General features: G+C 58.8%; 2 long non-coding RNA genes across 2 annotated transcripts; both read right to left on the reverse strand.

Annotated features, from left to right (window-relative positions):
* Positions 1-5617: 5617 nt before the first annotated feature.
* Positions 5618-9752, reverse strand: LOC142048067 (uncharacterized). Its single transcript, XR_012657388.1, has 2 exons — positions 8092-9752; positions 5618-6208 (listed from the first exon to the last, which is right to left on the reverse strand). It is a non-coding gene; the product is annotated as an uncharacterized LOC142048067 (long non-coding RNA).
* Positions 9753-11843: 2091 nt separating this feature from the next.
* LOC142048071 (uncharacterized) lies at positions 11844-14716 on the reverse strand. The gene is made up of 3 exons (XR_012657391.1): positions 14646-14716; positions 12395-14445; positions 11844-11910 (listed from the first exon to the last, which is right to left on the reverse strand). It is a non-coding gene; the product is annotated as an uncharacterized LOC142048071 (long non-coding RNA).
* Between the last annotated feature and the right edge of the window lie 11788 nt (positions 14717-26504).

The following is a 26504-nucleotide window of genomic DNA, read 5'->3' on the forward strand; positions in this document are numbered from 1 at the left end:
CGGGGCCACTGCTGCCCGCAACCCCCCCCCCCGGGGACTCCGCGGACCGGGAGGCCCCACAGCCGAAACCCACCGACCCACAGCGCGCCCGGCCACGCGGCTCCTCACCTGCCCCCCGGCGCGGCTCCGGCTGCCCCACGGCCCGGCACGGAGCCGAACCCGGCCACCGGACCATCCGCCGCCCCCCCCAACGCTCCGGGATGGTTCTCGTCCCTTTTCGCTCTGACGCCTCGAGCCGAGCCGGCCCCGCTCCTCCGAGCTACCGGCGGTGCCCGCTCGGCTGCTCGGGGCCAGGCCCTGTTCTCGCCCAGCCGCGAGAAGCCGCCCCGGGGTCTCCTCGGTGCGTCCAGCCCCGTGCCGTGCCGGAGCGGGGAGAGCCGGGTACGAGCGCGGAGCCCTGGGGCAGGGGTTGCCCCAGTGCCGCCGACTGTGTGGGGGTGTGTCGTCCCCCCCCGCCCCACGCGGGGGGCGCACACACGGTACACCCGCGGGGCAGGGGCATCCCCGGGGAGCCGTGCAGCCGGGCTGCGCCGTAGGAGGGAAGGGTGATGTTGGTTTCCCATTTTCCCCGCAGCCTGATCCTCCCCCTCCCCCGTACTGAGTCGCCCCCCCCCCCGCCCACCCCTTCCCGCGCGTTACAGCCCGCGAAAAAGCTTTTAACAACCCGATCGACAACACTCCCTTTATCCCTCTTCCAGCAGGAGCAGCGAGAGATTAAGCCAACTGCAGCAGAGAGGAAGAAGGCAAGGAGAGCCTTTTCAAGCAAGGGCAGGACAAAAATGCACGGCGTGGACAGGCACAGGAGAGGCTGCATTATCTGGAAAGCACAACACCTCCCCAACGGCAGAAAATAAGGAACGAATCGTTTCCAAGGAGCTGCAGCAGACGAATCACCTTTTTCTTTATTGCTCTCCTGCCCTTTGTTATCCAAAGCGATAGGCTTCACCACCGGGCAGAAAATATCTGCCTAGATTTACACGGACAACCAGAAACAATCAAGCCACCCAGGAAAAAGTTCACAGCAGAGGTATAACACATCAGCAGCTAAAACATTTGTTACGCAGGCACAACTAGGCACTAAACAAAGGCTTTCCAACACTGGAGGTCTAGAACAGGTAGACATTAGCACAGAAGCACAAGGGGCTCTGTCACCCTGCACAAATCTCCCCGTGCCTACACACGCACACGTTCAGAAGTTATTTATCAGAAAACGCCCAACTGAGCCATTTGCCACAGTCACCAGACTCACGACGTGATAACACGACATGACACACGAGGTGGGCTCAGAGTTTTAAGGCAAAAATACCTCCCCCGCCCCCCACCCGAGATCTTTCAGGCTCCGGACCTGCCATCTCCCCGCACCAAACCTACCCGGCCAAAGGGTTTCAGGTGGCCCAAAACACAGTACACAGAAAATAGACGGGGAAAGCCCTACATTGTGCAAAAGCGAACGATGCCCGACCAGGGCTTCTCTGCGGGGCCCGGGCCCGGCCCGGAGCCGCCCCCCCCCCCACCCCGGCGCGGGCCCGGGCCCGGCCCGGAGCCGCCCCCCCCCCCACCCCGGCGCGGGCCCGGGCCCGGCCCGGAGCCGCCCCCCCCCCCACCCCGGCGCGGGCCCGGGCCCGGCCCGGAGCCGCCCCACCCCCACCCCGGCGCGGGCCCCGGCCCGGCCCGGAGCCGCCCCCCCCCCCACGCCGGCGCGGGCCCCGGCCCGGCCCGGAGCCGCTCCCTCCCCACGCCGGCGCGGGCCCCGGCCCGGCACGGAGCCGCCCCCTCCCCACGCCGGCGCGGGCCCCGGCCCGGCCCGGAGCCGCCCCCCCCCCCCACCCCGGCGCGGGCCCCGGCCCGGCCCGGAGCCGCCCCCCCCCCCCACCCCGGCGCGGGCCCCGGCTCGGCCCGGAGCCGCCCCCCCCCCCACCCCGGCGCGGGCCCCGGCCCGGCCCGGAGCCGCCCCCCCCCCACCCCGGCGCGGGCCCCGGCCCGGCCCGGAGCCGCCCCCCCCCCAACCCCGGCGCGGGCCCCGGCCCGGCCCGGAGCCGCCCCCCCCCAACCCCGGCGCGGGCCCCGGCCCGGCCCGGAGCCGCCCCCCCCCCCACCCCGGCGCGGGCCCCGGCCCGGCACGGAGCCGCCCCCCCCCCCACCCCGGCGCGGGCCCCGGCCCGGCACGGAGCCGCCCCCCCCCCCACCCCGGCGCGGGCCCCGGCCCGGCACGGAGCCGCCCCCCCCCCACCCCGGCGCGGGCCCCGGCCCGGCACGGAGCCGCCCCCCCCCCCACCCCGGCGCGGGCCCCGGCCCGGCACGGAGCCGCCCCCCCCCCCACCCCGGCGCGGGCCCCGGCCCGGCACGGAGCCGCCCCCCCCCCCACCCCGGCGCGGGCCCCGGCCCGGCACGGAGCCGCCCCCCCCCACCCCGGCGCGGGCCCCGGCCCGGCACGGAGCCGCCCCCCCCCACCCCGGCGCGGGCCCCGGCCCGGCACGGAGCCGCCCCCCCCCGGCCCGGCCCGGGCCCGGGCCCGGCACGGAGCCGCCCCCCCCCACCCCGGCCCGGGCCCGGGCCCGGCACGGAGCCGCCCCACCCCACCCCGGCCCGGGCCCGGGCCCGGCACGGAGCCGCCCCACCCCACCCCGGCCCGGGCCCGGCACGGAGCCGCCCCACCCCCACCCCGGCCCGGGGTCGGGCCCGGCACGGAGCCGCCCCCCCCCCACCCCGGCCCGGGCCCGGGCCCGGCACGGAGCCTCCACCGCTGCCCGAACTCACTCACCAGCGCTCTCCGGCCCCTGGCCACGGCCGCGCTGCTCTCCCAGGCGGCTGCCGCAGGCGAGGATCGGGCGCTGCCAGGCCTCCAGGAGTCCTGAGGAGCTGGCGGCCACCGCAGGGGATGGCTGCCTGCGGTCGGACTGCCGCGGCGCTCCCCGCCCAGCTCCGAACAGTCTCCGCCGGCCACGGGCTTCCCACGCCGGGCCGCAGAGGGGCCCCGGCACCGCAAAGAGACACCTCGCGGCGCAGCCGCCCCACGCACCGCTCCCACCTCCGCTCCGCCGCGCTGCGCCACCGGAAGCCGGAGCCCCGCGGGGCGGCCCTTAGAGGGCGGCCGGAAGGACCGGCCCCCACCGGCCCCTCCCCCGCGCCGGACCGCCCCCGCGCCCAGCCGTTGAGCGCCAGCGCCCCCTGCTGGCCGGGCCGCGCTCAGCTCGCGGAGGGCGCCGTGGGCCGGGCGGGGGGGGACGCGCCGGCTCGGGGCCAGCTCCTTTCGGGGCGAGCGAGCGAGCGGGAAACCCCTGCGGGCCCCGGTCACGGCCGGGCAGAGCCGCGCGCCCTCCGAGAGCTGCTCAACGGGGCTGCCCCTCGTGACACATACCGAGCCGTCCGCGACGGGAGCGAGCAGAGGAGGAAGGGGCCGGCGGCCGCGGGGCCCCGGCCGCAGGCACGGCGGGGGGGTGGGGGGCTGGGGCCCGTGGGGCCGCCCTGCTGGGTCACTGCCCTGCGCCGCACCGCGCTGGGGGCTGGGGCCCGACCGGCGCCGGGGGACCGGGGGCAGCCACGAGCAGAGGGCCTGAGCTTAGCCACGGCCAGCAGAACACCCCGAAGCGTGAGACGCTGCAAGGCCAAGGTGGTCCTTGGCAATGGGGGCGCCTGGGCTCGGCCTCCGCCTTACCCGTCCTGGGTCTGCGTGGCGTTCCAGGGGAATGGTGTTTTCCTTGTGCGGAAGGTGGGCTGGCCGGTCGGCCGTGCCCCGGTCGTTACCGATACTGCCAAAGGCGCTCGCACGCTCTGGCCCATTACTGCTGCGGTGCCGCGCCGTAGCAGAAAGAAGAGGTGTTGTGTTATCTCACAAAAAGCCTCCTATGGTCAGTTGAAGAAATAACCTCTTTCCGTGGCACTGGCTCTTTTCGTACAGTCCATAGCCGGCTTTCGGCTTTTGTCTTTACAGCATTCAGTTTGCTTTCTGCCAAGCTTTCTACCTGCTGTGAAACATTTGGATGGTTTTTTCTTGTTGGTTTTTTTTTCCCCTACTTGCTCCACAACTCCCACACCAACCACCCAGCGCGGCTCGCCTTTCAGCCCCCAGACCCAGGAGCCTTGCCCTGGGACGGCCCTTACATGTCAGCAGAGTTGTTCCAGCTCTCACCCTGTCCCTACCCAGCTGAGGACGTCTGTGTCCGTGGGAGGCACCCAGAAACTCCCCCTGCTGCGTGGCAGTCCCCTGCCCCGTCAGAGAAAACTGCGGCAATATCGGCTAAGTTTAAAAGCGTCGGCAGGAGGTGCAGAATACGTAAATAAAGCGGCGGTTGGCTGCCGGGTATGGGTGCAATATAAATACATTTTGTTTATAGGCCTTCGTGCCTATTCAGCGTTGAACGGCACCGCAGCCCACCCAGCCCGGGGCTCGGAGAAGGGTCTCTCCAAGGGCACAACCTAAGACAGCGCAGGAAGCCCAGCTGCCACGCTCCCAGTCGCTACGGGACGCTCGCTTACAGTTACACTAACGAGGGTACGGATGAGGCTGGAACTAGCAGAAATGCTGACTCTTCTGGCCTTTTATTTGTGGAAGGTACAGCGCGCGAGCCTCGGCGGCTCACAGGAGAAGCGTGCAGTGCTGCCTGACTCTCATTCTCAGCTCACGTACTACTGCCAAAGCTCCTGCCCTGTGCTGTGCCAGATGCCGGCTGGCGTGAGCGCCTGGGCTCCTGAGGGACCCCCTTGTCCTGAGAGCCAGAAGTACTCACTTCCCTTTGCATGAGGCCTGTAGGAGATGTACCCTGCAATTTTAAAAATCTGTATCAAACGTGGCAGACTCAAAAGAGGGCATTTTTAAAAAGGCAGGTTTGTTTTCTTTGTTAACTTTACGATCTACAGCCTAGCAAAGAGCTCCCTTTCAGTGTCAGTTGCTTGGCTTTCTCCCCTACTGACGAGGTCCCAGCCTCCCAGTGAGATCTCGCTGGAGATATTCTCAGTTTCCCTCGAGTACGTGGCTGCCCTGGCCCGAGGCCAGCGAAGAAGCTGACTTTGCCCGTGCCTGAATCAGCAACACGTCCAGCAGGCGACTTGCAGAGCCCAGGGAACCCTCGTAAAGAGGTTTGGGGGTGGGGCGCGCCACATCTGCGGCATCGGCCGTGGGAAAGGACCGGCGCAGTAAAACAGGTGGGTGAAACCGCGGTGCGCGCCAATACGTGCTGCTGCCTGGGGCATCGCTTTGCTGCGGGTCAAGTCAGATGCTCTCTGTAAGAGCGAGTCAGGGTAAAGGCAGCAGCAGATTTCTTTTCTGCTCATTTTAACAAAGGCTGGACGGAGCCCATAGAGGAAGGCACTACGCGTCTTGCTGGGTTTGTTTCCCTGCCTTCTCGTAAGCTGTCGCGGAAACTTGCACGAGGAAAGCCTGTGCAAGCTGATGATGACAGCCACACACGGTTGAAGAGGGAGCAGATGGTGAGAGCAGAGGTACGCGCTCAGGCTGTGCGCTGGAAGCTAATGCTAATGCTGCAAAATAAAGAGTGGATTTTCTTTTTTGGGTTTAGGTGAGCGCTAAACATTACATGTGCGTGTGTGCGTGTGTCTCTCGCAGGTTTTTGTCATACACCCCACCCTCCCACCCCAAAAAAACAACCCACACATGCCACGCGTTAAACAGTGGTTTTCCATTGTACTTAGACGTGCTTACATAGGTGTGTTGGTTTGTTACTTTTTTCTAATGCAGAAACAGCAATACGATAGATTTAATACAGCTAGCAGTTAGACGGGTGTAGCTTTAGAGCGTCGGCTGTTTACAAAGCAACTGCACACCTTCTTTAACTCACAGTTTAAACAAATGAACTTGCAGTGCATCACACGTGCTTTGTACAGTCACGTTCCACACGGCAGGTCAGATGCTTCACCCTGCCTTGTCCTTGTTCCCCCGACTCCGACGGGACCGCCGAGGCCATCCTGGGGACAGCGCCGCTTTCTAGCAGCTGGGTTGCTTGCCTGGACGCCCCACAGACAAACAATCATTTCCCCACTGAACCTCTTCTCAAATATTTTCCTACCCCTGCAGGCCCCACGTCCTTTGGTTCATATTTCCTTTTTTCCGGGCTTTATGCACAGGACCGATGATTTCCAGAAATAGAAACAGAGGCTGATTCAGTCCAGGCTAAACATTCTCTGACCTAAACCAAACTGCCTTCGAAGAGATAGCTGTACTGTAGGCACCACCTCGGGAACAGAAGTTGCCCTGTCATAAAAAAAAAAAAAAAAAAAGAAGGAAAACAAGGCGTTTCAGGCTGAGGAGGCTGAACGGTGTGCTGGGGGCGGTGGGGAGTTGGAAAGAAACAGTTCAGACGATCAGAGCGAGCTTAGCGTTGCAAAGCGTGCCATTATTTTTAATTTGGCAGTCAGAAGAAAATAGATTCCGACACTGATTTCCTGTGTGCTGCGGGAGTTCTCGCCTCAGCATTCCTGTGCACCATTTTACTTTTGTGTCCCGTCTGCTTTGCTTTTGCATTGTAGCTCTCCGGTTCTAGCTACGCTTCCCACCACCCCCGTTACTCTTTGACAAGCCCAGCTCTCACTGCGCTTCCCTTCCCGTATGCGCGTGCAGGGAAAAGCCCGCGCGTCTGCCACTACAGGACACGCTCTGGGAGGCAGGAGAGATGACGACGCTCCCTGACAGAGGACACAGCTGAGGGGCGGTCCGCCGGGGCTGGGGAGATGGCAGCACCTTCCCTCAGCTGCCCCATCCGAGCACGGGTGCAGGTGAGCACTGAGGAGAGACAAGCAGGCAGGAGCCGCAGAGCGAGAGAGAAAATAAAATTCACGGGTGGGTGCTACTTGCGTCTCATTTTTAGCGCAAGGGATGAATTCTCAGCACCTTCTTGGAGCTGCCCCTTTGGGACTCACGGAGAAGAGGGAGGTTGGCCACGCGGTGCAGCCCAGCTCTGCTTCCCCTAAATGGTTTTACTGTTCAGGTGTTGCCCTAATCTGGCCGGTACCCCTGCAAAGAGTTTGGGATTTCTGCTGCCTCTCCGGGCCAGCCGCAGACCCTGACTTCATCGCAGCGAATGACCCTGCACTCCTCAGAGCGGTTGCCGAGTCACATCCCGCTGCCTTCCCTGCAGAACTGGAGACCCTTTTTCAGCCCTTGCCCCCTCTTCTCTCAGCTCGTTGCCCATCCCTTTTTCAGGGCCAGCACCGATCCTGCCTCCAGCTCGCCCTGTCTCCACCTGCGAGCGCCCAACACGAGCTAAATGTCTCCTCAAGGATGCACGGAAGAGACGCGCAGGTAACCCAGCACAGACCCCCTGCAAACATCTTCTTTCCATTTTCTTTCCTCTCCTGACACGAAGAGATGACTTAGGAAAAAGCGTACTGCTCACACTTCACCTGCACTGCTTCTACTTTCACTTTCGCTCTCCTTGGCAGTAATTAATAGCGGTGGTTGGGGAGGGCTGGGGCATTCCCCCAAAGCGGCTGCAGTTACATCCGGGCGGTTGTGGCACTCCATTAGCTTTGTCATTTTAAATCTAAATCTTCTGGAATTGTTAGTTCTCGTCAGGAATCACCCGCACCTGCAAATTTTCTTAATGCCTACGCTTGAACCCAGCCACTGTTTAACAGCTCACCTTTATTTCTGTTCATTTAAGAATCTAAAGCTTCGTTTACTGCTTGGGTTGGAAGCAGGAGCTGTCGCTGCCTCTGAACTTTCTAACAGCCCTGTTACAATTTCAGTATTACCCACTCCCAATTTAGCTTTCCAGTTCAATTTTCATTGTAGATTCTAAAACTGTCCTTATTTTGTTTCTGATCAGGAGTCATTAATGCCTGCAGTTGATGTAATAACGGCTGTATTTAGATTGAGCTATTAATGACTCGCAACTCTATTTATGGCATAAAAAAGGACTGCCTTTATTTTTTTTTTAATTACAGATTAGGAATAATGACTGCCTGGTTTGCTCAGTAATAGCTGCGATTAAATTTAGTCACGACTCCTCCCTAAATAAAATGTATTTATTTGCACTCTAACAATTTAACCTTCCCTTTACCGGTCAGGGGCACCGACAAGTGCCCGTGCGTACCTCCGCTCCCCCTGCGCCGGCTCCCCAGGGAACAGCCTCTTACCCTGACCAGAGCCTGCAGCGGCCCGTTGTCGTCCCAGCTCCTCGCCCTCGAGAAAGCGGCCGCCTGAAGCGGCGGCAGATCCGCTGCTGCCCAAAGGGGACGGAAATGGCGCGGGGTAAATGATAATATGAAATGATAAATGAATGAAATGATCTCACAAGGGGGAAGAAAACCAGCAAAGCAAAAAACAAACCCCAAACAGAACACCATACCACTAAACCGTCTCACCGCCCCCTCAGCGCCCGAAACAACATCCCGGGAGAAAAAAAGCACAGCAGGCCACAAGGGACCTTTCTAGTACAGATGCTGCCAAAGAGTGCCAAGCTCTGGAATCCTTACCTCAGGCAACGCCTCCGCTTCTCTAAACGCCAGAGCACGCCTGCCCGGGGGGCTGAGACAGCCCCAAAGCTGCGACCGCCCGAGGGAACACGGGAGCACCGACGGCAGAGAAGCCCAGGGGCAGCAAGAGCTGCCCGAGCCCCGGCTGGGGCTCTTCGACCCCCGGGCCCCGCCCCCGCCCTTCCCACAGCGCCCCGCAAAAGGGGCGGGCCGAGCCCCCCCGAGGGATGAAGGCTCGCAGGGTGGCAGCAGAGAGCAAAGTGCACCACACAGCACCAAAGTGGGTGGGTGGGGCCAGGTGGGTCGGACATCAGACGGCCCGCCTGCCCATCGCCGGGGGCAGGGCCCGTTGCTAAGAGCGTGGCGAGGGGTATCAGGACCGCCCTCAACGGGCTATCGCAAGGGGTCAACACCTGTCGCTAGGGGCTGTGCCTACACGGTTCCGGCCCCCACGGTGACGTCACCACGTAGCGTGCGGGGGGTCACTAAGTGGCGTGGAGAAGTGAGCGCGGCAAAATGTCGCTACAGCCCGTGCACGGCTGCTGGCTGCAGTACCGCGGTTTGGTCGCACGGTGGCAGCAGAGAGCTAAAAGGTCGCCACTGCGCATGCGCGGCTGCCCACCTGCGGTACGAGGGTTTGGGCGCTCGGTGGAAGTAGGGGGCAGAAAATAAAGCGCCACCGCGCATACGGAACTGCCTGGCTGCAGTACCGGCATCTGCTTGCACGGTGGGAGCAGCGACCAGAGGAAAACTTCAGCCTGGGGAACGGGCAGCTTCCCGTCTGCAGTACCCGGTTTTGATCGACCGGTGACTGCCGCGATCGGGTAAGGGGCGGGTGGAAATCTCTACCAGGGTAGCGCAGCTCCCGCCTGCAGTCCCGGGGTTCGGTCGCTTGGTGGAAGCAGCGAGCAGAATACAAAGGGTGGCCACTGCGCATGCGCGGCTGCCCACCTGCAGTACCGCGGTCTGATCGCACGGTGGCAGCAGAGAGCAGAAAGGCGCCACTGCGCATGCGCGGCTGCCCACCTGCAGTACCGCGGTTTGATCGCACGGTGGCAGCAGAGAGCAGGAAGAGACGCCACTGCGCATGCGCGGCTGCCCACCTGCAGTACCGCGGTTTGATCGCACGGTGGCAGCAGAGAGCAGAAAGAGGCGCTACTGCGCATGCGCGGCCGTCCACCTGCAGTACTGCCGTTTGATCGCACGGTGGCAGCAGAGAGCATGAAGAGACGCCACTGCGCATGCGCGGCTACCCAACTGCAGTACCGCGGTCTGGTCGCACGGTGGCAGCAGAGAGCTAAAAGGCGCCACTGCGCATGCGCAGCCGCCCACCTGCAGTACCGCGGTTTGGTCGCACGGTGGCAGCAGAGAGCCAAAAGGCGCCACTGCGCATGCGCGGCTGCCCACCTGCAGTACCGCGGTCTGATCGCACGGTGGCAGCAGAGAGCAGGAAGAGACGCCACTGCGCATGCGCGGCTGCCCACCTGCAGTACCGCGGTTTGATCGCACGGTGGCAGCAGAGAGCAGAAAGAGGCGCTACTGCGCATGCGCTGCCGTCCACCTGCAGTACTGCCGTTTGATCGCACGGTGGCAGCAGAGAGCACGAAGAGACGCCACTGCGCATGCGCGGCTACCCAACTGCAGTACCGCGGTCTGGTCGCACGGTGGCAGCAGAGAGCAAAAAGGCGCCACTGCGCATGCGCAGCCGCCCACCTGCAGTACCGCGGTTTGATCGCACGGTGGCAGCAGAGAGCCAAAAGGCGCCACTGCGCATGCGCGGCTGCCCACCTGCAGTACCGCGGTCTGATCGCACGGTGGCAGCAGAGAGCAAAAGGGCGCCACTGCGCATGCGCGGCTGCCCACATGCAGTACCGCGGTCTGAACGCACGGTGGCAGCAGAGAGCAGTAAGAGGCGCCACTGCGCATGCGCGGCCCCCACCTGCAGTACCGCGGTTTGGTCGCACGGTGGCAGCAGAGAGCAGTAAGAGGCGCCACTGCGCATGCGCGGCCCCCACATGCAGTACCCGGGTTTGATCGCACGGTGGCAGCAGAGAGCAGAAAAGGCGCCACTGCGCATGCGCGGCTGCCCACCTGCACTGCGAGCGTTTGGGCGGTCGGTGGAAGCAGGGGCAGAAAGTAAAGAGCCACTGTGCATACGGAACTGCCTGGCTGCAGTCCCGGAATCTGCTTGCACGGCGGCACCAGCGACCAGCGGAAAAACTTCACCGTCGGGAACGGGCGGCTGCCCGTCTGCAGTACCCGGTTTTGATCGCTCGGTGACTGCCGCGATCAGGGTAGCGCAGCTCCCCCCCGTGCTGTTCCGCGGTTCGGTCGCTCGGTGGCAGCAGCGAGCAGAAAAAGGCGCCACTGCGCATGCGCGGCTGCCCACCTGCAGTAGCGCGGTCTGATCGCACGGTGGCAGCAGCGAGCACAAAAGGCGCTACTGCGCATGCGCGGCTGCCCACATGCAGTACCGCTGTTTGGTTGCACGGTGGCAGCAGAGAGCGAAAATGCGCCACTGCGCATGCGCGGCCGCCCACCTGCAGTACCTGGGGCAGCAGAGCGAAAAGGCGCCACTGCGCATGCGCGGCCACCCACCTGCAGTACCCGGGTTTGATCGCACGGTGGCAGCAGCGAGCACAAAAGGCGCCACTGCGCATGCGCGGCTGCCCACATGCACTACGAGGGCTTGGGCGGTCGGTGGAAGCAGGGGCAGCACGTAAAGCGCCACTGTGCATACGGAACTGCCTGGCTGCAGTACCGGAATCTGCTTGCACGGTGGCGGCAGCGACCAGCGAAAAAACTTCACCGTCGGGAACGGGCGGCTGCCCGTCTGCAGTACCCGGTTTTGAGCGCTCGGTGACTGCCGCGAGCAGGGTAGCGCAGCTGGCCCCCGCTGTTCCGCGGTTCGGTCGCTCGGTGGCAGCAGCGAGCAGTGACACATCGTCGCCACCGCGCATGCGTCTGTTCCGGGTGCGGTACCGCACTTTGGCCGCACGGTGTCAGCAGGGTCCACCATCGCCACTCCGCATGCGCGATTCCCGGCTGCCGTAGCACAGCACGGCGGCAGCGGCACGATGTCCGTGACTCTTCTCTGGGGCAAGACCCGCGCCGGCTCGGGGTGACGTTCGCCGGGATAACGGAACTGTCACTGCGTGCGCAGAGCTCATGTTTCTCTGCACCTTCCCCACTCCCGCAGCCCCAGCAGTGTCAGTCGTTGCCTCCGCACCGCCCACCACCAAAGTGCCTCGAGCATTTTAGTCCTTCTGTCTCGACTGCTTTAAAAATCAGGTGGCCGTTACCGTCCTCCCTCCTGCCCCACTCACCCCCACCCCACGCCCTAGGGAGGAGAAGCAGCACAAACGACCTGGGGAGAAAGGTCCCCTTTCCCACCCCCCACCCCCCCGGAGTGAGCCCCATCAGTTGCTGTAGGCCTGCGGCATCAGGGCTGTGACAGGGAGAGCAGCAAGTCAACAGGTCCTAGAGGGTTAAAGAAGAAAATCAATCAGGGGAACACAGCTGCCCTTCCGAAGGCAGGCTGCCTGGGGTGAGGGGGGCAGCTGTGCGTCAGGGCACGGGGCAGCCAGGCAGACCAGGTGCCAGTGGCTGACCTGCAAAGGACTTGTGCACTGCTGAGCCTTGGGCTTCGTTGGCTTGGCAGCGCCTCGCCTCTGCACTGCCAGGACCCTGCTCTGCTCATCCTGCGTAAGCACAAGGCTTCAGCGAGCACAGAACAGGAGGCCAGGGAGAGGGAGGACGTCACCGGGGAAAAAAAAAGTCATGCGGGGGGGCCATGTCAGGGGAAAGCGTTTGGGAGGGCACAGACACACGCAGAGGGAGGGCGGGGGAGGAGGCGGACACCGCTGGACAGGGGCATGTCTGGGCAGACACGCCACGGGGAACATGCATGGGGATGACTGACACCAGGGGGTCCCCCCAGGATAATCCACAACGGGCAACTCACCTGGGCTAACCTGCAGCAGATGATCCGCTCCAGATAACTGACCCGCTCCGGAGAATCCATTCCAGAGAAGCCCCAGCAATGCCCCTCAAACTGCCGGTGTTTCACCCCAAATTTTCCCCAGTTTAGGGTTTTCGGTGGGTTTATTTAGTTTTGGTGATTTCCGGTTGGATGGTTTGGCTTTTTTTGTTGTTGTTCGGGTTACTGTGGTTTTGTCCGTTTGGGGTTTTTTTTTTTTTTGCTTTTCCATAAGGTAAAAGTTGGGATTGCTTTTCCAAACGGTTCACTTCCGGGTTTTTTTCACCCTTTCCACAACATTGAAATTGGCGATTTTTTGCTTTTGTGCATGAGAATGGTTAGCAGGGTTCCGCCCCCCCACCCCCGCTTTTTTTACCCCCCTCCTTTCCAACTGCACAAACCCAGCAGGAGTGGGCTTTCCCAAGAGCCCCGAATTGTTTTCTTTCCCCCAAACCTGTTTGGGGTTTTTCACCCCCCATTGCAGACCCAGACTCAGGGGCTTTGGAGTGTGTGTCTGCCCTGGCAGCAGCTCCCAGGCTGCCTACGCAGCCCCAGAGGGGAAAGTCCCCATTTGGGGGAATCGGCCCCAAATCGGGATGGGAGAAGGAGAACGGGGAAGGGGCAGCATTTGAAAGCGCTTTTGTGCCTTCAGTTGATTGGGGGGTGGGCTGTGTGTCTAATTTTTAAATCTTCTCTATAAACATCTCTATCAACGTGGTTTCTTTGCATTTTAAAACCTTACATAGCATAGACATTTGCACTATGTGTCTACTTACACATCCTTACGGAGTACATCTATATTTTATATATACTATCTGTTTTACATTTACATACAACATCTGTTTAGACTTAGCTATTATATTTACACTTACACCTATTTAGGCTATTTACACTTACACAGAATATCTCTTTACACATACCTGTTTAGACTTCCATATTAACACGTACATAAAACAGCTATTTAGGCTAGCTATCTGCTTACTTACCCTTTGACACTTCAATCTTTTTCGACTTCTCTATTTAGACATCTACTTACAGTTATACCTCGGCTTATTTCACTCTATATAACCTCTATTTAGATTACACATCTACTTAGACTATGTAACACACACTAAGCGTAGATGCTCGCTCTAGTCAGACTTTCTTCTGCTTTGAATTCCTTCATCTATCCTTTTCACTTTAAACTCCTTTATTTTTTGATCTAGATATATAGACGGTCGAGTTACTTTTGTGTTTTAAAACCCTGCATCTCGATGCAGAATTTTTGTATCCCGAAATCCGTTATATAATATAGGAGAGATAAGTTCTTATCTCAAAATCCCTTTATGCATCTATAAATTAATATTACACATGTCAATATATATAAGAGGTTTTTGTAATAGCCCCCCTGAATTTTCAGGCATTTTGGGGCTGTAACCCCCCTTTTTGGGGGGGAACCCCTACATGACGCCCCCACTCACCTGTTCCTCTGACGCATTATCAGCTCCCCCAGTGACACCGGGGCACCCCACATGACATCATCACACCCCCCCCAGGACTCCCCCAATTTTATTCACCCCCAAGAAGGGCACTAAACAAGGGAACCTGCTCCAACCTGCAGCTCATTACTTTAATAGTGCCATTTACAAAGGTACACGCACACCCCTCCCACACCCCCCAGAAAAGGGGGAGCTCTGCTAAAATCTAAAAGGTGGGGCAGCCCCCCAAACAGCTGCAGCCCCCCCAGCCCCTGTCCGCAGGCTGGCGCCTGCCCCACGGCAGAGCAGGAGCGTGCCAGAGGACGGTGTCACGTCTCTGTCGGGCTCCGCTCGGACATGTTCCCGCACTGGGACGGGCTCCCCGGGGTGACAAACAGCCCCGGTCCCTGGGGGCCCCGACTCTCCCCACCGGGCAGCCCTCGCGGCCGCACCTGCGGGGCACCCGCTGGAGACGGAGACAGAGCCAGGAGCCTCCAGGCCGAGGGATGGCCCCTTACCTTCACCACGCTTAACGACCGGCGGGCATCTCTTGAGCATCACGAGACACTTAGACGACATCTGAAAAACAGAAATCCCAAACTATATTTCAGCACGTTAATAAAATAGCACAGAAGAAAATGGAGGAGCTCAGTCAGCATAAGGGGTAGGAAGGAAATTGAGCCGCAGGAAGATTCCAGGCAAACGGGTCACGTCAAAACACAACACATCCTTTAAAAGCTAGAGTGATTGGAACGCTTGAAAACGGTATTAAGACTAACCGATACCATTTTGAACAGATCCTTCGCGTAACACTGAACGCTCTGGCTGGTGCTGGAAAACGTCTCATCCCTTCCTTACGGCACCGCTGCGGGGAGATAACCCCGTGAGGCTGCGGGGCAAAGTTGTACCGGAACCGGAACCTCCGCTTACAGATCCACCGCAGCAGCTACAGCCCTCGCCCTGCTGCCGCACGTCTTGCTGCCTGGCTCCACGAAGCCTGAAGTGAAGCGTGTCAAACTTGAAAGAGTAACGTGAAAAATTAAGAATAAATCTCAGTAATTCACTTTGTGCTGAGAAGGCGGGCGCGTGTTTACGCACATCCAATATGAGCGTCTAGGCTCTAAAAGCTTTCCATTTTCCTTCTGCGTTCATTCAACTCGCACAGCCGTTCACGCCCGCCATAAGATTATCTATCTCCAAAATACACAGCAGCAACGTGACTGGGGGGTTTTGGCGTGTTACGGAGTCGGGAGGGACGTCCGCCCGGCTGCCCCGCCCAAGAGATGCTGCTGAACTGCCAGGGAAACGCGCGTCGAAAGCGAGACTGAAATAAAATACTTAAGAGCGCTCCCTCAAAATACCGGCAGGAAACACCCCCCCCACAACATTCAGTCGCCCCTCATTAAATATTTACAACAAATACCTACCTGCTTAAGTACACCTAACAAATCGTACCCTACATCTGCTTGGCAGTTACAGCTGAAAGAGCGCAAGTCACGTCGTAAATCAGACGATGTTAGCTTTTTTTTAAACTTTCATTTATGACAGAAGAATCGGTGAGTGAAGAGATCCCCGATACAGTTTTACTTTTTTGGGGGGGAAAAAAATACCACAACAAAAAACCACACAAATCAAATCCCCAGTGTTGCAATACACGGGGCTACCAAGAAGGACCGGCAGACCTGCTAATGCATTCGGCTGTACCGAAGCATGCAGGGGAACCGCATTTTATGGTATCTCGACTGTTACAACTGAGAACCCAAGCACTACCAATGCCATCAACCTTTGGAGTATGTGCTGTGCTTGGATCTCCGCAAGGACCATGGATTTTTTTATCTTTAAAAAAAAGCAATACTTTGCAAGTCTTGTGCTGATGAGTTCTACTGACAAAGACATCGTCTCTAAGATGCACTCTGATGGCAAGTTCATAGAATGCAACCTCACTGAATAAGAAATATCTCAATTCTTCAAAATCCTTTCTAACCAAAGTCACACCGTGGGGCTTTCAGATGGGTCAGATTATGCATCCTTTCACAACAAGAAACACACCAGCTAACCAGGATATTCTTGCAGTGGCCAGGTGCCTCTTCATCATAAGAAAAAAACCCAGAGCCAGCAATAAGTATCACACAGATCTCTTCCAGAGCACCCCCCTCATCAAAACGAACATGCCCATCGGCTCACCTGCTCTGCACAGATTCCAGCATCACACCCCGCTTCCGTCATCGCTTGTGGCACCAAACGTATCAACACACAGTAAACTACCGTTACGCTCGTGAGAAATCACTGCCCCGTGACTTCCTCATTACTACCCAGCTCACTTCTAATGCTCATACGCCGTTCCAAAGACGGCCCACGTGTTACCTACAAAACTGAAGAGCTCGACGACGGACCACAGCATTCTCTGGTCTTAGATGCTGGCCGCTGCCCCACCTTCTCAGACCTCTCATAGGCGTGCGGCAGCAGCACTCCAAGCCTGCCAGCGGCACCTGCAAAAAGCCAAGCGAAAAGGCACCTCCTGAGATGCTGCCCGATGCCACAGCCTGCCCGCACCGATCCCCGTCTCGCACCCCTTTCCCTCGACAGCCTCCCACCCGGCCTACGTCACTTGCAGCTGAACACGGCACCTCGCCCGCCGTCCGTAACACCCAAACGACACGCGTTGCTTATAACTTCACCAGCAACACAACACCTCAGAAAAGAGCTGCTACTTCAGCCCACCAATCACCACTCGCCTTGCTCGACTTGCCTCCTTTGCTCATTGCTACGCTACTTCAAAACCAAAACAAAAGACAAACGCAAGGAGCAATGGAGTCATAGAGGCATCGGTCACATCTTCCCTCTATATACACCACGCACCGACTCACCCGCTTACATCGGTCCCCTCAGTTCCCCTCCATCGCCCTGCACGACTCGTCCCTCGGCATCTCCAAAACCAATACCAAACAAGTCGCCTGGTTGCACAGCAGTACCTTAACTGTTCCTGAACACCGACTATAACCTGCCATTAAAAACAAACATATGACATCAAACATGAAGCCCTACGCACGTACAAGCTTGAACACCCTGCAGAGGTAATCTGCTCAGCTGAACTCTAGCTGCCTCTCCCAGATAGCCACGGTCACGGCCTCCGAGCCCACAAAACGTCACGGTGATTACGGTCCTTGCCTGCTGAGGAGGGCCACTCAATCCGAGATGATGGTACCACCTTTCCCCCAACAGCCTTAGCATAGCAACAGATGAACCCTAAGCTCTCATCGCTGTGCCACCTACCCGACTCTACACGGCCAGCAAGGCGGCTCCGAGCCAAACTCACAAAACGCACACACCAACGCTATGAGAAACACTACAAACTGCGCGCCTCCAAGACGAGAGAACGCTCTCGGCAAACACAGAGACAACTGGACGGAAGAGCTCGTCCAGCAACAAGACCTGCAGAACCCTGACAGTGGTGCAAGGAGGCCCTAACGAGATCCAAAAAGATTAGAAGAGCGTCAGGGCCCGTGACAAGAAGTTCCTCTCAAAACTGAGAGGGAGGAGGCACAAGAAGCCCAGCTACAAGACCTAAGAACGTAAGGATGCAGGGAAGAAATCACGCTCCCTGAAAACAGACAGCGACAGAGCAGAGCTGTTCACGCATCTGGGAACGACGCCGCAGACGACAACTGCCCAGAAACTCCTCAAACATCAGAGCGATCCACGCTTTAAACTGTAACGCAAAAAGAAGCGCCCGATGGGCGCCGGCCCCACAATTAGAACCTTGCCAGCCCCTAGGGATAGCGCTGTGCTCCTGAGAGCAAAGAGAACAAAGTCACCAGCCCCATGCGCCCCCTCACTGCGACCCAGCTCGCCTGAAATGCTACTCAAATAGCCTTCGGTCGCATCTTCCCTTTAATCCCGCACACGGACCCGCTGCCTTAGTGTGCTCTACTCAGCTCTGCTCCATCACCCTGCACAGCTCCATCTTCATCCTCTGCAAGAACAGCATGATAGAACAAGTCACCTGGACGCACAGCAACAGCTTAACCATTCCACAGGTCTTGCTTCCACTTAGGAATACCATCTAGAGCCCAACTACTGCATGCCATTAAAGGAAATACCTTCAATCAAATGTTAAGCCCCACGCACGTACAAGCTTGAACAGCTGAGAGGTGCCCTCTGCTCAGCTAGCACTCTAGCTGCCTCTCCCAGGCAGCTACGGTCATCCCCTCGGCACCCACAAAACACCCCGGAAATTACCATCCTCGCCCGCTGCCAACGGCCACTCGCTCCGACGAGGGTTGTACGGGCGTTGCCAAAACAGTCTATGCATATTAACATTAACCATATACTCTTATTGCTATTCTTTCCTCCGCTCTACCATTGCTACACCCCCAGGTGGAGCAGCTCTGACACAGGCATCGACGTGCACGGACCGACACCGCTCACAAATACTACAAGCGACGCGATCGAGGCACCTAAGAAAACTCTCACCGAGACGACGGACTTCCGGCCCAGAGATGCCACCGGGCGAGAAGATCTATACGGCAGCGAGGAAGAAGCTATAGCATCCGCAGAGAAGTCACGTACCATCATCACCTGCAATAAAACCATATACCCACAACTAGGACGACGTACGAGCGACAAGCCACTCTTAAAGACCTCAGAACGTTCAGGTGCAGGGAACAGGTCCCAGAAAAGGGCTCTGCGTATTCAGACTGCTCCTCAGCAGCAGTATCGAGGCCGCCTTAATCACCGCTGCAAAAAGATGACCTTCTATAAAGGTCTAATATTTCAGACACAAGACAAATCTATGCAGTAGACTTAAAATGCGAGAAAGGAAGCTCTCGGTTACCATTATGCCGATGAGCCAGGGCTTGCAAAACCCTCAATATTGCTACCTAGGTGCCTGCTCAGCACGGAGAACAACAGACACATCGAGACCCGAGTACAGTAAGGAACAAAGACAGACTACAAAATCCACACAACAGCACAAGCACAGGCAGGAACTCCCCTGCCTGGCAGATGCTTCTGTTTTGCAGAAAGGACACCACAACCTCTCTCGGCCCAAACGTGTCCGGTCTCTGAACGGTACCCTCCGCTGATTTTACAACCCCTGCCTGCCCCACCTGCGCTTCCCCCAACCGACCGGCCACCCGCACAAAGACCGCATCGGCCCCTCAGCTTCCCTTCCAAATCTGGGGGCTCAAAAGCCATCCTTTAAAAAGGCCACACAGGCTACGTAGGATGGGGCTGCGGTCACACGGATACTCTTCATCTCCAAACGTGCGGTGCCATCACTCAGCATCGCACCACTCAACGCCGGCCACTTCCGCAACAACAGCCTCCTCGGAAGCGCCGTGAACTTCCGCTCCCCCACGCTCTAATGAGGCTGGATGTCGTGGCCGCCGCCACCTACGGTGCCTACAGAACCAGAGAGACAAGGCGACCCCTGCGCCTGGAAGCGGCCGCCCGCTCACAAACAATTCCACACCTCAAAAATAACAGCTGCTACGGCTCCCTGTTCATCGCTCACCTTGCCCAACGAGCTCGGGGCAGACATCCCGCTTTGCATATAGTTTTGTGAGTCCCTTCATTAACTAGTCACATAGGTGCTCACACTGCACGACCCCTCCGTTGTCACGTGCTGACCTACCTTCTCACGATGCTCTGTTCGCCCCCTCCCTTCCGTGTCCGGCTCCCTACCGCGCATCTGCACCAACAGCCACATTCCAGACTCATCCTTTCCCCTACCGTGCCAACACGGCTCCGCTCACCTCCCAATCCGTGCCTCCCGGGTCAGTGGCCACGTCAGGTGCCTGCTCGCATTCTCGGTCCGTCCCCGATGGCTGGGGAACCGTCACCTTCAATGCCGGGCCCACTTCTGGGGAAATACGGAGAGGCACACAGATGTTGGACACTGCTTTCCAAAAGCAAGAGCTCACCACGCAAAACAAACTAACAAATCCTTTTGACCGACTTGTTCGGCAACACAGAGACCCCAAAGGCAGAAATCCCAGACGAGTGACCTCACAGCCCGCCCCGTCACAGCACACGACGCCATCTGCTCGCCTTTGCCGTCACACCTCGCTCGACTGTCCTGCTTAACCCTCGACCTGTTACTTAAACTGCAAGAAAAAGTCAAACCACGCAACACACAAAAATCACAGTTCGTGTCAGATGACTCAAGCACAGGCGGACACCGATAGGCCAAACACCAAAAGCAGTACGGGAAGCAAACAGGCGTGGCTGGTGTAGCGACACACTCTCCCTTTGTAGGTAACTCACTCCTGAGCGACTCCATGAACAGCCGCGTGGAGAACCTCTCGGCAGACAGCACGCTCGAGTGGCCGTGCTGACACATACGGGGAAGGAGACTGGGCTACCGGAGGCTGCTTGCACACAGAACACGACCATTAGCTAACACTTAAACACCCCTTTCCCAACCATTCCCCGGTACCAAGACTTCAAAAACCCCTCCTCTCCTCCTGAACTGTCAGGGAAGGAACCTCACTCCTTCCCGACAGCTCCTGCCCTGTATTTGCACCCCTAAAGCCCCTCTGTCAGCCGCTCCTCGGGAGCCGCCCTTCCCACCTCTGCCCCGCATTCTGCGAGCACCTCCCACCTTCCGGCTTCCCGCAGACTCCGTGCTCTCTACAGGCCCACAAAATAACAGAAGTCCTGATGCTTATAATCTACAAGGGACCTGCCGCAAGCTGCAAAGGTTCTCGGGACAACGTGGTACTCTGCGGGCGATCGGGAAAGGCGACGAGCAGTCCCGTACACCGACACACACTATGCGTTACGTCCCTGCTGCTTTCTGAAGGAAGGCTAGAGCTCCATATACAGATGTGTACAACACACTCACCCTAACCCCTACCGCAGCATCTCACCATCAGTCCTATTGAGAGATAACGTCAACAACTTGCACAACACAGGCAAAACTGGTGGAAAAAATATAAGGTTCTACCTTCAGTCAAGTCAAAATTCCTGGAAAACAAGACAAAAACAAACAAAAAACCTACCACACACAAAAAAACCCAACAAACCACAAACAAAAAAACCCAGACAAAACCATAACACCCCCACAAAACCAAATAATCCAAAACACACTATTAGACCATCTTGCTACCCCTGAACACCCAACAAAAACTTACTGACCCAAGGGAAAACAAAAGCTCGTACAAGTGTACTTCCTAATATATATCTGCTGCTCAACTTTGACTGCTCCTTAATCTCTTACCTCAACCAGAAACCTCCCCATCTCTGAATGTCAAAACACACCTACCCAAAGAGCTTAGACAGCTCAAAACCTGCAACCAACTCAAGGAACAGTACCAGAGAAGCCCAGGAGCAGAATGAGCCTCCCGAAAAAAGGCTGGGGCTCATCTACCCCAGCGGAATGGCAAAGCAGAACGCAATCTTTTAAGAACCCCTTCTCAAAAAATATCTCTGGTTATAAAGTAAATCATTTATTGTAAAGCCATCAACCATTCGGAGTCACCTCAACGCTCTCTCTCACTCAGTCCCTTAACAGAACTAGATCAGTCTCAAAGGACAAAAAACACGAAAAGAAACGTGGAAATACACAAGCGTATCGGGAACCGTATGAAGCAGCTAAATTAACACCTCAGTAGCTGGGGCAAAACTAAATTGTAAAGGACAACAAAAAAACACCCCAGGAGACGCATGGATAAAAACAGATGAAGGCTCTCTCTTCTCGCAGAAGCTCAAGAAGAGACCTGAGCCAACGGTACACAGCTCTGGGGTATCGGATACCGAAAAGAAACATACTCGAGACAGAAAACAGACTGCTGTGGAGCACAAAGGTGGCTTTGGCAAAGGTTCTGCCAGGACAAGAGTCACAGTTACAGGGAACGGACAGCGGCCGGCAGGGGAAACGCCGTCGGCGTGGAGGGGCCAGCGGGGTAAATGCCGCCCTCAGCTAACGCTGCGCTATCAAGCCTTAAGCGAAAACTGCAGAGTAGTTACAGGAGATGGGCATAAGATGGATGCTGAATATCACTTGATGGTCACAAAATCTCATGGGGATGGGCACCACGTAGCCTCACGGACACCCCTTAGACCCAAACGCTTAACGAAAGACGCTTCTTGCCAAAACACAAGCTCGACGAGGAAAAGCCAAAGCTGATGCGGGGGCAACTACTAAAATCTCAGTACGTGAGCAGGCATTACTTAAGATGGTGCGGTGGTTCTGCCGGGTCCGTCCAACCTGAGCAACGGGTTCTAACGCCTGTCCAGCAGCGTCCATGATCTCTCTCACGGCCTCCCACGTCAGAAACCTCCCCTGCCCAGGACCGCGTTTTGCATGTTCCACCCCTCCCCATCCCCGCAATGAAAATCAAACACAACAAATAAGCAGTCTACTTCATCTTCTTGGCCTCCAAAAGAAGCTTCCTTCCTCTGCTGAGCGTCGACACCAACATCCTCGTGCCGTTCCTCAAAAGCAAGCTGGTCCTCGGGTGCCCGTACTGCCAAAAGAAGACAAAACGATTATGCTCTTATAACGAGCTCCATCATCCTCTCCTCCTTCAGGAAATCGAGTCCCGATTGCTACATACCAGAAGTTTGTGCAGTAGATGGCCGAGGCCAGCCCCGTAAATGAAGCACTCTGTGACCCTGCTTTCTCTTTTGGCCACAGCACCCGCCACTGGGGAGCCCCAAACCCCTTCGTGACTCCCTACGAAAACCAGATACAACTAGTTCAAAACATCTGGCAGGTGAGAGATGACCGACAAACACGTACAGCCCACCTTACCCTCAAACCAGCCAGAGAGCTGACTTCCTCCCCCACTGAACTCTCATCTTCGACAAATTCACCAAACAGAACAATGTTTACACTGAACAGAACAAAACCCTTACCCTCTGACACTCTGAAACGGGTTTGTGCACCCACAAAATATATATATTCATGCTACCGACCCACGTACCACACTTCCTCAGGGTCAGCCCCACAAAGACAGGAGAACGCCCAATGCTCTCTCCATGGATACCCCGATGCTCCGCTCCCTTCTTTGCTGCTCCTGTCACGGGAAAACGCTGGGAATAAAAAAAGGTTCAGAGAAGCAAAACAATAAACAATAGGGAGAGGGACCAGCGCAAAGGAATAGAGAGAGGAAGAGACGAACAGGAAGGACAGACAACCCCATCCTGAGCACAGCCTCTGGGAGAGGGAAAGAGGGAACAGCAACCGTTATTACCGCAGATCAACCCTGACCAAAGCCTCCTTCCACAGGGGCTTCTGGACACACTGCTCCTTCCCCGCGCTACTGCTACGGGCCCCTGCGCCGAGGGGGAATCCAGTGCAGGCAGAGAGAGGCAGAGAAAAGTAGCCACAGGCTACAGGACAGAGAGAGGGAGGACTGAAAAGACAGGGAGGCAGGGAGCCACTCAGAGCGAGATGGAGAAAGAAGGTGCGGGGGGGCTCAAAAAAAAAAAACAAACTAACAAAAAAAAATTTTGCAGCAGGTAAGGAAAGAGAGGGGGCCAGGGGAGAGACAGGGAGGGCCCAGGATGCACAAGAGAGGCAACGGGGCCCCACTGGCCCAGGACTCACCGCGACTCTCGCTCTCAGCGCTGCTGGCACAATTTAGCCGTTCAGATGCTTCTTTCCCCTCCTCTCCTCCCTGCCTCTTCTGCAGCTCCAGACTCTAGGCCGACCTCCACCTAAAGAGGATACGTGGGTGTCTCACCGCTCTTACGAGATGAGGCTTCCTAGGCACGTAGCCTAGCTCGCTCGTGCCCTACACGCCCGTACCCAACTCCGGGTTACGCGTACGGACCCTACGGTGCACGTTGGTGGCCTGGCCCGCTGCGGACTATGAAGGGGGATCCTTCCTCCCTCACCTGCAGGGACAGGCTCTCTCTTGCCTGCAGCAGGAAGGCAGCTGGCAGCCAGAGCGCCTTCAGTTTCTTCTGCTTTACCTTTCGTTGGCGTCTCCAGCTTCAGCCGAGGCAGCTCCTGTCCACAGCCGGGAAGGGCTCTGTGTGTCCCTTTTCGCCCCGGCGCCGCGAGGATGGCAAAGCCGGGCAGAGAGAAGCCACGCAAGCCTGAGACGGCCGCAGTCGACGGCGTCCCCGGGGGAAGGACAGACAACCACGTCCTCAGCACAGTCTCTGGGAGAGGGAAAGAAGAAACAGCGACCGTCATTACCGTCGATCGACCCTGACCAAAGCCCCTCCTTGCGCAGGGGCTTCCGGACACACCGCCCCTTCCCCGCGCTACTGCTACGGGCCCCTGCGCCGAGGGGGAATCCAGTGCACTTGAGGGCCGGCTCGCTGCCTTCACGACAGGGCCTGGGGGCGGCCAAGGGCTACGCAGCACGCTTCAGGGGAGGTGCCGGGGCTGGGGGCAGGCGCACGGGGCAAGGGGGGGCCAGGGGAGGCTGAGCGGGAGGTCCGGCGAGCCGGGGAGGCGGCCATCATCTGCGCCCTGGGCACGGGGAAAAGGTCCTCCTCCTTTCCCTCTTCCCTTCTGTCAGCTCCCGGGGAACTCACCGCTTCTCGGGGAGCGGCCGCACCTGGAAGCCCCCAGAAATCAACACGAATCCAACCCCAAAAATACACCGCGCCTACCGTACGCGGCACGGCCGCCCGGCACCCGAGCGCCGGAAGACCGCGCCTCCCGCCACGCCCCGGCGAACCACATGACAGCGCCGGCAGCCACTGCGCCTGGACTACACCTCCCGGCATGCTCTGCGCCACAACACGGCCGCCCGGCAGCCGCGCGCCGCAAGGACTACAGCTCCCGGCATGCTCTGCGCCACAACACGGCCGCCCGGCAGCCGCGCGCCGCAAGGACTACACCTCCCGGCATGCTCTGCGCCACAACACGGCCGCCCGGCAGCCGCGCGCCCCAAGGACTACACCTCCCGGCATGCTCTGCGCCACAACACGGCCGCCCGGCAGCCGCGCGCCACAAGGACTGCAGCTCCCGGCATGCTCTGCGACACAACACGGCCGCCCGGCCACCCGGCAGGCGCACCACCACAGCTCCCGGCACACCGCCAGCCCGCCCTCCCCGCTCTCGGACCCTGCGGGCCACCGTCCCTCCCGCCGATGCACCCGGAAGCCCCACCGAGCCCTCAGCACAGCCTCGCTCTCCCCACCGCCCGCTCCGACCCGGCGCTGCCCCGCCGCAGCCCTCCTCGGGGCTTGACCCGGGACGCAGCGCTCCACCACCCAGCCCCCGCTCACCTCCACCCTCGCTACAGTCGCAGCCCGCTGACGCTCGGCCACAGCTCCGCTCCGCTCCGCCCTCGGCTCACACTGGCCCCCCGGAGCCGGGCACCACCCCTTTTCCAGGGAGGAGCCGGCACCGTCAGCCCCACCGCCCGCACCTGGGGCTCCTCCATCCAGACCCCGCCCACAGCTGAGGCGCAGCAGCAACGGGGGGCCCCCTCCCCTCACCCCCACAGTGCACCACCTCCTCCCCTGGGCTCCATCACAGCCCCTTGCCCCACGCAAAGGCAGCGCAAACGCAGCCCTGAGGGCAAACGAGAGGGCAGGTGTTTGTGCAGGCGCGCACGTAACAAGTCCCAGGAGCCATTCGTGGCTCAGGGTCCCCAACGCTCCCCCTGCCCCAAGGCCACCTCGGCCGCCGTTGCCGCAGCCGCACGGAGCTGGTGTTGGTTGGGATAGTGCTCATTTTCTCCACAGTAGCTAGGAAGGGATACGTTTTGGATTTATGCTCAAAACACCGTTAATAATGTAGAGATGTTTTGCTTCTTGCTGAGCACTGCTTCCACAGTCAGGGCCTCTTCTGGTTCTCTCAGTGCCCCACCAGCAGGTAGGCTGGGAGAGGACACAGCTGGGAAAGCTTTCCCAGCTAACTGACCAAAGGGATATTCCATACCATTTGACATCATGCTCAGCACACGCAGCTGGGGGAAGAAGGGGGAGTCCTTGGGGGGTGGAGGGGGCAGGGGCTACGGCATTTCTCTCCCTAAGTAACCGTTACACATGACAGCCCTGCTTTCCCAGAGGTGGCTCAACACCTGCCCGCCGAAAAGGAGGAGTGAATTAATTCCTTGCTTTGCTTCCACACACAGCTTTTGCTTTACCTATTAAACAGCCTTGATCTCAACCCATGATTTTTCTCACTCTTACCCTTCCAGCTCTCTCCCCCAGCCCACTGAGGGTGGAGCGAGCAAGCAGCTCCCTGGTGCAGAGTTGCCAGCTGGGGCTAAGCCACGGCACGCGCTTGTCCCGGTTTGGCAGGGAACGGACCGTCCGTCGCCTGGCTCCTGGGGCGACGGGCTGCTGGGCAGAGGGGGAGGCCACCAAAGGTGAGGAGCAGGGCACGGGACAGTAGGAAGAGAGAAGAGAAGAGCGGCATCCGGCTGGACGGGGCGGGGGGGACGTGTGTGCGTGTAGTGAGAAGGCACGAGGCAGGGAACAGGACGGCCAGAGAAGGACAGGGAGCCTGACGGAGGTGGAGATAAAAGCAGCAGAGAGAGGGGAAGAGAGGCAGCAGAAAGAGGGAAGAGCAGGACACAGACCAACAAAGAAGGAAGAGGAGCAGGCTGGAGACGCACAAAGAACCTGGGGCAGGCAGCACGACAGCGAGGGAGGAAAGAAGAATAGGGGCAGGAAGCTGGACCGAGCGCGATGGAGAAAGACAAGATAAGCGACAAGAA

Source organism: Phalacrocorax aristotelis, chromosome 24, assembly GCF_949628215.1.
Source record: "Phalacrocorax aristotelis chromosome 24, bGulAri2.1, whole genome shotgun sequence".
NCBI lineage: Eukaryota > Metazoa > Chordata > Aves > Suliformes > Phalacrocoracidae > Phalacrocorax > Phalacrocorax aristotelis.